This window comes from Tursiops truncatus, chromosome 3 (genome assembly GCF_011762595.2).
Source record: "Tursiops truncatus isolate mTurTru1 chromosome 3, mTurTru1.mat.Y, whole genome shotgun sequence".
In the NCBI taxonomy this organism is placed as follows: Eukaryota; Metazoa; Chordata; class Mammalia; order Artiodactyla; family Delphinidae; genus Tursiops; species Tursiops truncatus.
The window spans coordinates 72,959,909-72,974,111 of NC_047036.1; the positions used below are offsets into that span (position 1 = coordinate 72,959,909).

Consider the following 14,203-nt stretch of genomic DNA (forward strand, 5'->3'; position numbering starts at 1 on the left):
TTTTGTTGAATGGAGTGGATTATAATTTGACACACAGGAAGCCCCTAAAGCTTTGAAAGAATTGTATAAACTTGGAATGAAAGGGGTGAGGTAATACAAATGAAAAGTTTTTGTTTTCTTAACCTGCAGGAGGCAGGCTGAAAAAATTAGTTATAAGGATGGTTATTCTCATGGGGAAAGAAGGATGACTCAGAGGGCCAGAACCAAGATCCCAGAAGGAGCAACCAAAAGCTCCAGTGAATCATTCTCAGGAAATAGGACTGTGCCATGATCAAGGAACTGGTGACCCATGCCCAAATGGATTTCAGAACTATTGTGGACCTGCTGTGTCCTTCCCATCTAGTCTCTTTGTGACAGGGAGTATCTATTTCAGTTATCCTATGCCTTCTCACCATTGTGTGGGGTGTGCATGTGGCAGATAATTTGTCTTTTAATTAACAAGTCTTCAGATTGATAAGAACTATACTGGAAGAACTAAACCTGAGGAAACAACACATCTGATTTAAATGACAAGATTTTTGGCCCTCAAGTCTGAGCCTTAGGTCACAGTGGGATGAGAATGCTGGGAGTCTTAAGAGAGTGAGTGGGAGGAGCATGGATTTTGGTGGCCAAAGGGTAGATTGTGATAGATAGTAAAATATTACCCTTGTGAATTCTATTCCTCTTTACATATACATGCTCCTACTCATGTCAAGGGGTTGAGTTTAATTTCTTTCCCCTTGAATCTGCGCTGACCTCAGTAACTTGCTTGACCAATAGAATGTGGTGGAAATGATGTTATGGGACTTCTGAGGCTGGATGATAAGAAGCTTTACAGCATCTGCCTTGGTCTATGGTGATGCTTGCTTATGAGACATCTCCTCTTAGAAACTCGCTGCTGCTGTGAGAAGCCCAAGAGACACAGGGAGGCCACTTGCAGGCACTCCAGTTGAACACTCCCTCTGAGCTCCCTCCATGAGCCAGCATCACTGCCAACTTGGATGAGCAGCCTGGCTGAGCTTAGCCAATGTTTTACTCCAGTTGCATGAGAGACCCCAAGTAAGTGCCACCCAGCAGAGCTCAGTCAATCAATAGAACCATGAAAGACTGTAATAAAATGCTTAAGCCACTAGATTTTATGTTGCTTTATTACATAGCAATAGCAAAACAGTAACCATTTTCCACACCTTGCACACCTTTCACACATTTTCCCATGTGGAGTACCTTGCTGTGACACTTTTCTAGCATTCCACAAACAAACCTTTAATCTGGATTCTACTTCAAAACTCTAAATAAAGTTTACTCTCTCCTTTACTGAGTAATTCACTTGTTTCTGACTGTCTCCTCTGTACTTGAGATATAATTTGTCTCATTTTAATTTGCACTTAGTTACATTTTGTTTTCAAAAGTCCTTGATTAATTCTCAGGTGGTGTATCCTCTGCTTTTTCTATTTAGTTGTAGATTTCGTAAGACAGACTCAATCTCCTATTTTCCTCCTCACAGCCTCCTCTTCACAGTCCCCAAGTTTACACTGATCACTCAATAATTTTAACTGCCTAAATTTCTTCTAAATTGCTTTTTAGAACTGGATGGACAACACTCTCTGTTGTCCTAGCAGCCCTGCTGAACTGGCTTACTATCAACTGTTAATCACCCCATGAAATTTTCTGTTCTATACCACATTAATGGTGTGGTATTCTGGTGACTACTGACTTATCTTGAGCTGCTATTAATCTGTTTCCTTATTTTTCCCTGATCCTGTCTTGACCTGCTCCATCTACCCGTCTTCCTCATTTCTTACCTGTGGCCCTGGTAGTTTTTCCTGTCTTAGGACAAGCGTTTTCCTATCTTAAGACCTTTGTCTTTGGGGTTCCTTCAACCCTGACTTCAATCCTTCAATCTTTGCATTTCTTCTCTTCCTTGGCTTCTTTATACCCTTCTGCTCTCAGATCAAATGTCATATCCTCAGAGAACTTTTCTGACCACCCACCCCAAAGTAGCTCCAAACTCCACTCCTGTCTCTATCCTTTTATTTGGCTTTTCTTCATTGTGTTAATCATTACATGAGATTATCCTCCTCGTTTGTTTGTTTAATCTATGGCTTGTCTTAATCTCGTTTGCCCTCCTCTCTCACTAGTATGTGAGGGCCAAGAGAGAAGAATTCTTCTTTTTTTTGGTTGTTTATTTCAGTTATATGTAGCTACATGTTCAGAGTATGGCAGATTGCCCGGTGCATAGCAGATATTCAATAAATATTTGTTGAGTGAATAAATAAACTCATATTCTTCTCCCCCATCAGCACTGGGTGAGCCTTGGGGAACCAGCTCTATCCAGGAGTTCTTGATTCTGCCTACTGGGAACTGCAGTGACAGCACCTGGGCTGACTGGTGGGAGGGGTAACAATGGGGAAGGAAACTACTGTAACAAGTTTAAAGAAGTTCAACTCATTCTGCTAAGGTTAAATTAAAAATATTGGAGTCTTATATTTCTTATTAATATTTTTGTGCTTAAAATCTGTGTTTATGGTTCAGTGAGCCAGAATTGGGATGACTGAGTGTCAAAATGAAAAATTTTATTTTAAATTATGTTTATTACTTTGCCAATTGGAGCAAGTTTAAAAAATTTTAAAGATAAGTATTTTTATTAACTTAAACTATAGGCAGAATATTTGCTTTCCTCTTATATATATTTATGTGGCAGCTTAAATAATGGAATCAGTTGTTAATCTTAACTTATCTGGTGTCATATAGGTAATTTTCTTTCTGAGTGTGTAACATTATAGATTCCAGAGGAAGTACATGTTTTTCAAGATTCTACAAGGAGAGTTGCCTGTAATAAACTTGGAAATCTTTATTCTTTAAAAACATGTAAGTCTGTCACTTCTTAAGCTCACCCATATCCTATGTTCTTCTTCCAGGCACATAGGTGGCTTATGTTTTCTCCCAACCTTGCAGTTAGGAAAAGCCATGTAACTAGTTCTGGCCAATGGGCTATGAGCACAAGAGACTTATAATTTAGTCATGTAATCACTGTCTCAGGACCTGCAGCTCTTTCTTCTACAGTGTCTTGGGAGGCTTTATACTCCAGATGATGCAGCTATGAGATGGTAGGGCCTCCACAAACCAGGCTCCCTCAGTGACTCTCTGGTGACCTATGTGGAGTATGTAGAACGGGTCCCTGAGCCACTGAGTCCCTAAATGACTGTCTGTGGACCTGTTTGGGGTACATAGAATGAACCAAAAAGTATTGTGTTTGGCCACTGAGACTTTGTGGTTGGTTATTACTGCATTGTAGCCAATTCTAAATGCAAAATATAGTTGAGAAATGGAACTGAGGTTGATTTTTATTAGCTTATCTCTAATAGAAAAGATTTATAAATGTTTAAGGAATCACTTTAAACTATTTTGCAAAGTTTTTTAAAGAACAAAGAAATTTGTATGATGTATGTCTGAATTTAATAACGGGGAATACTTTGTATGTTCCCAGTTTTTCTTGATAGTATTGAAGAAAAAACTGTGTACTTAAGTACCTGGTTATAGCATTACAGATGCTTGATCATATGTGGATACAGAGGAAGAAGCTCTGGGTCTTCTGTGGCTTTAATTCACAAAAGCGTCTTTTAATTCCACTTAAAACTGGCTGTAGCTACTGTCACTTAAGATATTTTTTCAGCTTTCATTGTGCGATGGAAATTAACATTTTTATTAGCACAAATTATTCTTGTTTATTAATTCCAGAAATGTCCAAAAGCAAGAACAGCCTTCTGGGCTGTTCAACTTTGGAAGAGAATAGAATAGTAAATCAACGGGTGGATAGGACCATATATCATATTAAACACAGGGAATTCACCACAAAATCATTACACTAAAAAGCGACAATTTTGATTGATTAAAATGGTATGGGCTGGATAATGTTAAATCACTCTGAGTGATATGACATTATAATTTTATATAGCATATTTCTGCCAAGACAATGAAGGTAAAAGGCATTGTCATCAGATGATAATAGACAATAAGAAGAATACTGATGTTAGATTTATTACCTGGTTTAGATTTAGAAAGAAGTAATTCTTGTCCTGTTCCACTTATCAAGTGACTGTAAATTCAGTGATGATGTAAAATTCTAAGGCAGAGCCACTTACAGGTTTGACAAAGTGCCAGCTATAAAGTATTTATTGTTCTCAGTGTTTCTGTCTTACACACTTAAATAGTTATCATAAACATAAGTCCCTCTGATAAATGTTTCTGATCTTTGTGGCTAGATTATTTTTTTTAACATCTAGATTTTTCATCAGAAAGTACATCTACATTTTTATTATGTTAATAACTTTGAGCTGATCATTTGAAAAGGTAACAGGTGAGTTTTAAAATTTTGTTCCTTTTAGCTTCTGTTTTTTAAAAAAATATTTATTTATTTATTTGGTTGCACTGGGTCTTAGTTGTGGCAGGCGGGCTCCTTAGTTGTGGCTCGCCGGCTCCTTTAGTTGTGGCATGCGGACTGTTGGCTGTGGCACGCATGTGGGATCTAGTTCCCTGACCAGGGATCTAACCTGGGACCCCTACATTGGGAGCGTGGAGTCTTAACCACTGCGCCACCAGGGAAGTCCCTTAACTTCTGTTTTTAAGTGTGAAAATTTTGAGGTGGTATTCTTAGTATAGAAATGAGGACTTCCTTATTTTGCCTTTGCTATAAAGGCAGTCTAGCCAAATATTCTAAATTTTATCCTTATGTTTATACCAAATGAGATACAGGTTGATGATGGTCTAGGTATAGTCTGAGAAAATGTATGGTGTCCAAGTACATTAGGTATTTATTTTAATGCCACTTAACTCCATATCCTGTTTCTGAAGAACACAGGCACAGGGCAATCCTTACCCTGGGCCCGGGGGGAAACTTGCTTGGGAGCATAGCTAACTGGTTCAAGGATTAGCATCCGAGTCAAAGGAAGGCAGCACTATACTGGCCAGTGATCTGTGGGGAGGCATGTCATTCGCATGAGAACCCTAGGAAACAGGATGCCCTCTGCAGGAGACAGGAGACTGGTCCTGGTTAGATCTTCTGAGGGCATTCAAAGAGAGACATGCAAATGGTAAAGCAACTCGGAAGCACAGAGACTCACAGAAAGAAAGCGATTAGTAGACTCCAGAAGGTTGCCAAGGCCACCACATACAAAAGCCAGAGGGTGAAGAAAGAAAAGCAGAGTCACTGAGTGAGTAACAAGAGAAGCAGATGTTGTGTGAGCTGAAGTAGAAAGTAGTGGGACCATAAAGAAATTGAAACTTGTGATTAAGGACTGAAAGTAGTCTAGGGTGCTAGAAGAAAGCTGTTCTTCAATTCCCTGGGTATCCGTACAGGAAAGTAACTTTAACCATATTAAACTGGGATTCTCACTCTTCTTCCAACTTCAAAAAGTCTAACACATCTAAGAAAGTATAATGAAGTCATACGATCACAGAATTTTAGCTCTCTACAAGAGAACTTGGAGATGTCTTGCCAAAATGCTCTCCTATTTATTTATTATTACTTTTAATAAATTTATTTATTTTATTTTAAATTTATTTTTGGCTGCATTGCCACTTCGTTGCTGCGCACAGGCTTTCTCTAGTTGCGGCGAGTGGGGGCTGCTCTTCGTTGCGGTGCACAGGCTTCTCATTGCGGTGGCTTCTCTTGTTGCAGAGCACGGGCTCTAGGCTTCAGTAGTCGTGGCATGCAGGCTCAGTAGTTGTGGTGCACGGGCTTAGTTGCTCCACGGCATGTGGGATCTTCCCGGACCAGGGATTGAGCCCGTGTCCCCTGCATTGACAGGCGGATTCTTAACCACTGCACCACCAGTGAAGTCCCCCCAATTATTTTTATTATGAAGAATTCCATAATAAAAATAAAGTCCCTCTTTTTGCTCTACCAGCTGATCCTATACTGCGATCATGAGCTTCTTAAGGCTTGCAGAGCTGGTTAATTATAAATAGTTAAAAGAGGGGGTATAGTAAAAAATGAAGTGAAAAAACTAACCCTCCCTAATCTATTTTATTAACACTTTCTCCTTGGTGTACCACACATACACACACTCATACATACACTCAGATAAAGGAGTTCTTAGCCTTGTCAGCTGATTAAGGAGGTTTTATATCCATCAAAATTGGTCCTGGAAAATTCATTGCACAAGGCTAGCATTTGGGGTTCAAAATTGCATGGGCAATGGGGCACTGACAGCATCCAACTAATTTATAGTTAGGTCCCCACAGTTGCTTAAATTCATGGATTAAAAGTGAGAAAGCTTTTACATTTGGAACATTTTCTGACTCAAGGATAAGGAAGGTTAGTATGGAGCTAAGTTCTCTGACCCTGTAATAATTTATGTGGAACATTCAGTATCAGTGTCATTTTCTTGAATATCAAAGGCTAAAGATTATTTTGAATAAATCTAAACTTAAAAGAAGGCTCTGGGAAATATGACATGTCCGTTGAGCAGGCTGTTTCATAGAAGGAGAACAATTAGTTGAATTCAGGGACATTTCTTCAATTTTAGCCATCTCTGTGAAAGAACAACAGGGAGGGCTGGCTGTCAAAGTTACATCTGTCACTCAATTTTGTTTTAACTTTCAGTTTTATATTCCCTCGAGATAAATCCTTCAAGGCCATAATAAATAATTCTCCAAAATAGCATATAGCAAAGGAAGAATGCTATTTCTGATCTTTATCTGGGTTTTATCTTAGGAGTTATAAAGACAGATCCTTAGTTTTGGACTAATTTTGAATTGTTGTCAGTATTGGAGAGTTGGGTTCCCTTTGCTAAGAAAGTGTTTAAATTTCCTAGTTTAAATTTACTTCAAAAGGACTTCTGAGGGCTTCCCTGGTGGCGCAGTGGTTGAGAGTCCGCCTGCCGATGCAGGGGACACGGGTTCATGCCCCGGTCTGGGAAGATCCCACGTGCCGCGGAGCGGCTGGGCCTGTGAGCCATGGCCGCTGAGCCTGCGCGTCCGGAGCCTGTGCTCCGCAATGGGAGAGGCCACAATAGTGAGAGGCCCGCATAGCGGGGAAGAAAAAAAAAAGTACTTCTGAGAATTGTGATGGTTTATCAGACATTATTAAGGGATCGGGCTTAGGAAAGAGAGGAACCCAGCAATTTCTATACTGTGCTATGTTGGAGGAGTGGAAGTATTTCAGGGCAAGGGCACACACAAGGACAAATTCTGACCACTCACAAATTACTTTACTCATTGTGCTAGTTGGGGTGTTTGGACTGTGTATGACACAGTAGTTTTTGTCTAAATTCTGGAACAAAATAAAACAAAGGCAAAGTCAAGAAAGTTTGGAGTCCTTATTTGTGTGAAAAGAAAGAAAGAATAAAAGTGATGAAGATCCTGTAAATAGGTAAACTTTATATCATGTGTTGAGAACAAAAAAAGCATTTCAAACGTTGAAATGTGTCTGCTGAAGGAAAACTTAAAATTGTCCTCCCCATGGCTCAGGACTGTTAGCATTTGTGAGGGAAATCCGAACCCCTACTGAGGAGACAAGATCACTTTCATAATTCTTTATGAGCCAGACCTCTGTTTTAAGAATTAGTTCGAAGGGGCCCAGGGAGTTGGGCCATCCTAACTTCATAGAACTTCAGAGTTTGAAAATGTTTCTTTCTAGTTGGATAAATTCTTATTCTGTATTAGCTGAGTGGATTTTCACCCTTCTTTACCTAGGGCTGTTCTTGAGTCTTGGGAGACTGACTTAGAGCGAATAAAATGTCATATAAAGCTCCCCTGAGTGCTGTTGGTGTCCACAACAAGATGTGGGCTATGATTATAGACCTGCCACAGGACCGTTGGACAGCAGCACAAGAGCAAATAGGATTGGTGAATATTGAAATTCTAACTAAAAATTGGTCCTTTAATTAGCTACTTAATTGTGAATGTTTGATATCCTTAAATTGTTGCTTTTTATTTATTATTATTAATTAATTAATTTGTTTATGTATTTATGGCTGCGTTGGGTCTTCGTTGCTGCGCGCGGGCTTTCTCTAGTTGTGGCGTGTGGGCTTCTCATTGTGGTGGCATCTCTTGTTGTGGAGCACAGGCCCTAGAGCGCGTGGGCTTCAGTAGTTGTGGTGCATGGGCTCAGTAGTTGTGGCACGCGGGCTCTAGGGCGAGCAGGTTCAGTAGTTGTGGCCCATGGGCTCTAGAGCACAGGCTCAGTAGCTGTGGCACGCGGATTTAGTTGCTCTGCAGCCTGTGGGATCCTACTGGATACACATCGAACCGTGGATCAAACGGTGTCCCCTGCATTGGCAGGTGGCTTATTAACCACCACGCCACCAGGAAAGCCCCTAATTGTTGCTTTTTAAAACTGAGATTGTTTTGAAGCTTAATTTTTGCTGTTTGTGTTATCACATATCTATTCTATCTTTCTATCCATCAATCCATCCTATATTTTTTGACATATTTCAGAAATAAGTTGCAGATACCAATCAGTAGTCTTTCTCCCTAAGCACTTCAACACAATGAACATTAGAATTCAGTATCTGTGTTTTTTTTGAGGTAAGATTTGTATACAGTGAAATTCTCAAGTCTTAAGTGTACAATCTTGGCAAATGAATACTCCTGTGTAACCCAAACCACTTCCTGTCACCCAGAAAGTGTGTCCTTGCACCCCTTCCCAGTCAATCCCTAATCCCATCCTACTGTTGTGATTTTTTTCAGGGCAGATTAGTTTTGCTGTTCTAGAACTTCATATAAATGGAATCATTCATGTCCACACTGTTTGTAAGATATTCACTGAGCAGCTTTTTAAAATTCAGCTGTATCATTATGAGTATCATAGTTCATTTCTTTTTATTGTCAAGTGGTATTACCTTAAATGTAGTGACTGTAATTTCTTTATCCATTCATCTGTTGATGGACGCCTGTTTCAAGTTTTTGACCATTGTGAGTAGAGCCACTACAAGTCTTTATGTGGCCAAATGTTTTCATTTCTCTTGGGTACATACTTTAGGGTAGAACTTCTGGCTGTAGAATAGGTGCGTGTTTAGTTTTGTAAGTGTTTCCCTAGGCTGCTAAAGCCTTTTTTCCTCAAGTCCCATCTTTAATGATTTTAATCTTTTAGTTCCTCTAGGCCATATTGTACTTCTCTGAAGTCAGGGCCTGAGATAAGTACAGGAATATTGCTTTTGTGATAATGCAACAAGCCTGGGCTGGGCTGGGAGAAGGAGGAGGAAGCACTGCTCTGAATTATTTCAGAGCCTTCAGTGCATTACTGTGGTCTCTTCATGATAGGTAGAGGATATGCTACATTATAATACTGTGACCCAGTTGACAGACGAAGCTCCACCCACAAAATGTGGTACAAGAGGCTAAATATGATGTAGTGTAATGGTGTCTGTGTTTGCCCTAAATCTATAAGCCTATTGAAGACATTAGTGGCTATAAGTATAGAAAAATATGCATACAGTTCTATAAGTTAAGTTCATTTCTACTACTCAGATTCAGCATATATATATTTTGTACTTCATCGAATACATGCTTATCCTTCTCTATAAGCAGTATAAACAAGACCCTGGTTTATAAATTTGTCAACTTTTCCTAACCATAAAAATTGGCTAATGTATGGCAAGACCATAGACATTGCAAATCTAAACTCTTTTTTATTAACACAGGATAAAACCTTTCTAAAACTGGTGCATGCCTGTGAAGTTTCCACAAAGTAGAAAATACATATGCTTTTCTAATTTCTTTTTATAAATAAATGTCATGATTGTTGGGATTTTCTAGATGTAAGTTTTTTCACAGGCTCCGGACGCGCAGGCTCAGCGGCCATGGCTCACGGGCCCAGCCGCTCTGCGGCACGTGGGATCCTCCCAGACCGGGGCACGAACCCGTGTCCCCTGCATTGGCAGGCAGACTCTCAACCACTGAGCCACCAGGGAAGCCCCTAGATATAAGTTTTTAATGACTTTACCTATTCTTGCCTAACTTATTTCCTTTTTTCTCCCTTGACTGTTTAACTATAGGATCCTTTTTTTACCAGCGCTGTTCTAAAGGACTCGTGATTACATTGACTCACCTGGATAATTCAGGAGACTCCCTATTTTAAGGTCAGCTGATTAACAAACTTACTTCCACCTGCAACTTTAATGCCCCTTTGCCATGTAACTTGCCTTATTTACAGGTTCTGGGAATTGGGATGTGTGTGAGAGGGTATTATTCTGTCTACCACACGTGACTTACTTATGAGCTTCATTTAATTATCAGAAATCAATTCATTTTGTGATCAAAGTTATTTGCTACTCTTTGCTATCTCATTCCCAACTGGAATCCTGAGTGGTTCTCACTTGGACAGAAAGCTCCATGGCTCTACCCGTCTTGCTTTTGTTGTACTGTTGAGAGCAGAAACTTTAGACCCTGGGTCTGGCATTTGCTAGGATGTCCTCTAGTGTATCCTGCTTCTTCCCAGACAAATTGCTAAAGGGACCTCCCCCCCACCGACCCCCACCACGAGGTGGGGCAATTAGCAAGGTGCCAGGATGCACAGATTGGTTAGAAATTAAAGGACAGATTACAGCACCATCTCAGCAGGGTACATCCTATACACAGCAGCCCTCCTTCTTCACTTATAATTTCTCTAGACTGAGTCCCATGCTTCGAGCCTCTGCCTTAAATTGGCTTCACACTTTGAACCACCAAAGGGCGACCTGTGTCTTACGAGGCTCCCTAGGGCTTAGCTTAGCGCTGAGCACAGAGTAAACCCTCTGGACCCTGTTCTGCCGGCATCTGTGGGTGGAAACACAAGACCATACCCTCTCTTCAGACAAAGTTTAAGCATCTTAAATTAAAAGTTTACAAATCTCTAGCTACTTAAGATGATTAAGAGTCATTAGAAGCAATATTATTTTATAGTAAGTAAAAAAATATATATGGGGCTTCATCTTGTGTGATGAAGACAAGGCTGAGTGCTCTGTCATCAGTGTAGGCCCAAGGAATCAGCTACTCAGAGATCCCAAATATGGCCAGGGACCTTTAGAGGAAGAGTTTCTGTAACCTCATGAATTCTGAGTTCCAGGTTCCCTGGAGAAAGTAGAGTGAGTGTCTGACATTTTATGAAGACAAATTTTCTCAATAGGGTTCACTCAAAGTAGAATTTCGCTGCTATTAGCTTTATTAAGCTTCCCGGACATTTGGGGGAAGAATTCTAGATGGCATGCAGTCATTTTCTTATTCCACAGCCTCTCCTAAAATCAGACATGTTAAGGAACAGTTGGTGACTTGGACCACAAGAAATATGTTGTGTTATTAAACATTCTATTTGTCATAAGACAATGCTTAGCTTTCTATGTGGGAGGATTTGCCATCCTGGAATTGAAGGTTCTAAGGCACAGACCAGCCAAAAGAATTCAGGAAAAAATAATAATTGATCTCAAAAACCTTTAATGATGAAATCCTGAAATTGCTCAAGATTCTTTTGGACACATGTGAAAAAATCCAGTTCAAATTACCTTGAGCAGAAAGGAAATGTGATGGTTTTTGTAGCGGGAATAGCTCACATGCCTGAAGGAACTGCTAGAGGAACCAGGACCTCAGATCCTAGAAGGGGTCTCAGTACCACTGTGCTCACGGTCTCTCTCTATCCTGCTTTTATCTCTGCTGGCCTCTGATTGGCTTTGTTCTGCACACAAGCCCTTTCAAATGATGGAGAAGATGCCTGCTGAGCCCCAGTCCTGCCTCCCAGACTTAGCTCAGCAGCCTCAGCAGAGTGAGAGAACTCTTTTCTGCCAGTCCAGTTCTATGGAAGGACTCTGGTCTTCCTTACATCCTGTGGCAAATACTCGCCAACAAACCTCTCTCGCCAGATAGATGGGGCACCATGATTTGACCGTCCTGGCCCATGTTTCCTTGAGCCTTTCGCTTACCTATTGGTAGGAAGCACCCTGAGAAGAAGGTTATAAGTCAGAGGGGCCAGGACTAGGGTGAGGAGAGTGAGGCACTCATTTCAGATGCAAGATATAAAATGACATCTAACAATTCAGAAATCAAGAGAAATAATGTTTTAATGCAATGTTTAAAAAAAGTCAAATCAGCCACCTATGCCTTAAGGATTGCCTGCCTGTTTTGGTTCATAAAGTTTTATTGGAATCAGGGCTGAGATGGGGGTGGACCAGTGAGGTAGGGTCATGTGAGTGCAGGGTCAGAGTCCATCTTTGTTTAAAACTGATATTTTGTTCAAAAGTCTTTGCAGAAAAACATAAAATGATGTAAGAGTCACAGAAGCAGCTTGTTAGGGTTTTAAAAGGCTAATTTGATACTCTTTTCCTCTGCCTGAGTTTAGATGAGAGATCCACATATACCTATCATGTTAGGGAGATAACTTTTTTTTTTTTAGATTTTATTTATTTTCCTCCTGTCCTACAGGATAATCTTTTTTTTTTTTTTTTTTTTTTTTTTTTGCTGCACTGCACAGCTTGCAAGATCTCAGTTCCCTGATCAAGGATTGAACCCGGGCCATGGTAGTAAAAGCCCAGAACCCTAACCACTACACCATCAGGGAACCCCCAACATTTTAAAACATTACCTTTTTTTTTTTCCTGATAAAGCTTTTGGAGAAAGTGGTTTCATAACGATCCACTGACCTCCTCCTTACCCATTGGCTATAACGCTGGGGACGGCACACCTGAGGCGAGGGAAGGTCAGGTGTTTAGAGGAGTTCCTTCCATTTGCCTGACTGCCTGGTTTACACTGGTTCAGGGCAGCAGGAAAGAAAATCCCTGCTCTTCATTCCTTTTAGATTTTAGTAAATAAGCACCACCTGCCAATCAAGGCAATCTCTGGTAATTCACAGAAGGAAAATGGGGCAAGAGGTGAGGGGTGCTACCACAGGGTCTCTGCCTGGAAACAAGGAGTCAGAAAGAAAAGTTGCCACTAATAATGACTTGAAAGCACCTATTCTGTATTTACTTTCAAATATTTGAAAACCCTGTTTTCCTCAAATAAAATAGATCTGTGGGTTGTCTTTGGAGTAAAGGCTGCCATTTATACTTCTGCTTAAGGCTAGACAGCATACATCTGAACATCTCCACTTCCCAGCTACTGTCAGGGTTGTAAACTGCTGGTGATTACTGAGTACCTCCTCGAGGAAACTGCTCAGTGCTGTACTCTGGTTATGGAGTCGTGCCCTAAAGGAGCTTACATCCAGTCGAGACGGGGGTGGATATTAGTGACCAAGGTGTGAGTCAGGAACCCAGTGACTGCTCCGAACCAGAGAAAGGAGAAATTGGGAGGAAAGCAGTGTTAAGAAAGTTGTCATGATGGAGGATGGACTTAGTCAAGCCTTGAAGGAAGGGTGCTCCAAACAAAGGGAACAGTGTGAGTAAAGTTACAGGACTTAGAATATACGTGGGGTATTTGGGAACTGGTAGGATATTTCACTGGTTGTGAATCTAGTGGAAGAAAGTTACCACAGCAAAAAAAAAAAGTTACCAAACACATTAAACACTTTCTACAGACCAAACTCTATGGTGCTTTTCATGTAGCATTTAATTTAATCCCCTAAAACCCCTATGAGGTAGGGACTAGCTCATTTTATCAATGAAGAAGCTGAAACTTCCAGCGGTTAAATAATGTTTCCTGGCTACATAGATAATATTTAAGACATAGGAATAAAATCCAGGTCTGTTTAACTTCAGTTTTCTTGTTCTTAACTTCTTCAATATGGTGAAGCTGAGGATAAGAAGGCAGGGAAGAGACAGGCTGGAGAGTCTGCCCCTAGGTTTGCTCAGTTGCGCATGAAGAACGAGAAGGCAAAATGAGATCGCTACTGGGCAGGTTTTGTGCTTGTGTGTGTTTTTAAAAAGTTTGTTCACTTATTGAATACTTGTTTTAATCATCCACGTTGTACATTCATAACATAGGTATGAGTAAAGAACCTGAGTAGAGCAAACACAGCCTTGATCTTGTTTTTTTGTCTCATGCAGGCAAGAGAGCCAAGCCAGTAATCGGGAGCTAAAGGCAGTATAAAATTAAGTCTCCTAAAGAACACACAAAGTGGTAAGGTCTTTGTGTGCTTCCAGAGAAATGGGAGATACTCACTGAAATAACCTTTCGTTTTCAATGTAGCAATTTCTACTTGTATAAGTAAATTGGAATAGATTAGCAAGTCTTACCACTTATCACCACTAGATGGCACCATGAGACTAAAGTTAAATGACTTTTAACTCCACGCTCCCCCGCGGCACCCCACCCATTT

At 40.5% G+C, this 14,203-nt stretch overlaps 1 long non-coding RNA gene across 1 annotated transcript; it reads left to right on the forward strand.

Annotated features, from left to right (window-relative positions):
* The first annotated feature begins 2,755 nt into the window (after positions 1-2,755).
* LOC141278195 (uncharacterized) lies at positions 2,756-13,969 on the forward strand. Its single transcript, XR_012330542.1, has 3 exons — positions 2,756-2,847; positions 9,978-10,061; positions 13,932-13,969. It is a non-coding gene; the product is annotated as an uncharacterized lncRNA (long non-coding RNA).
* The last annotated feature ends 234 nt before the right edge of the window (positions 13,970-14,203 follow it).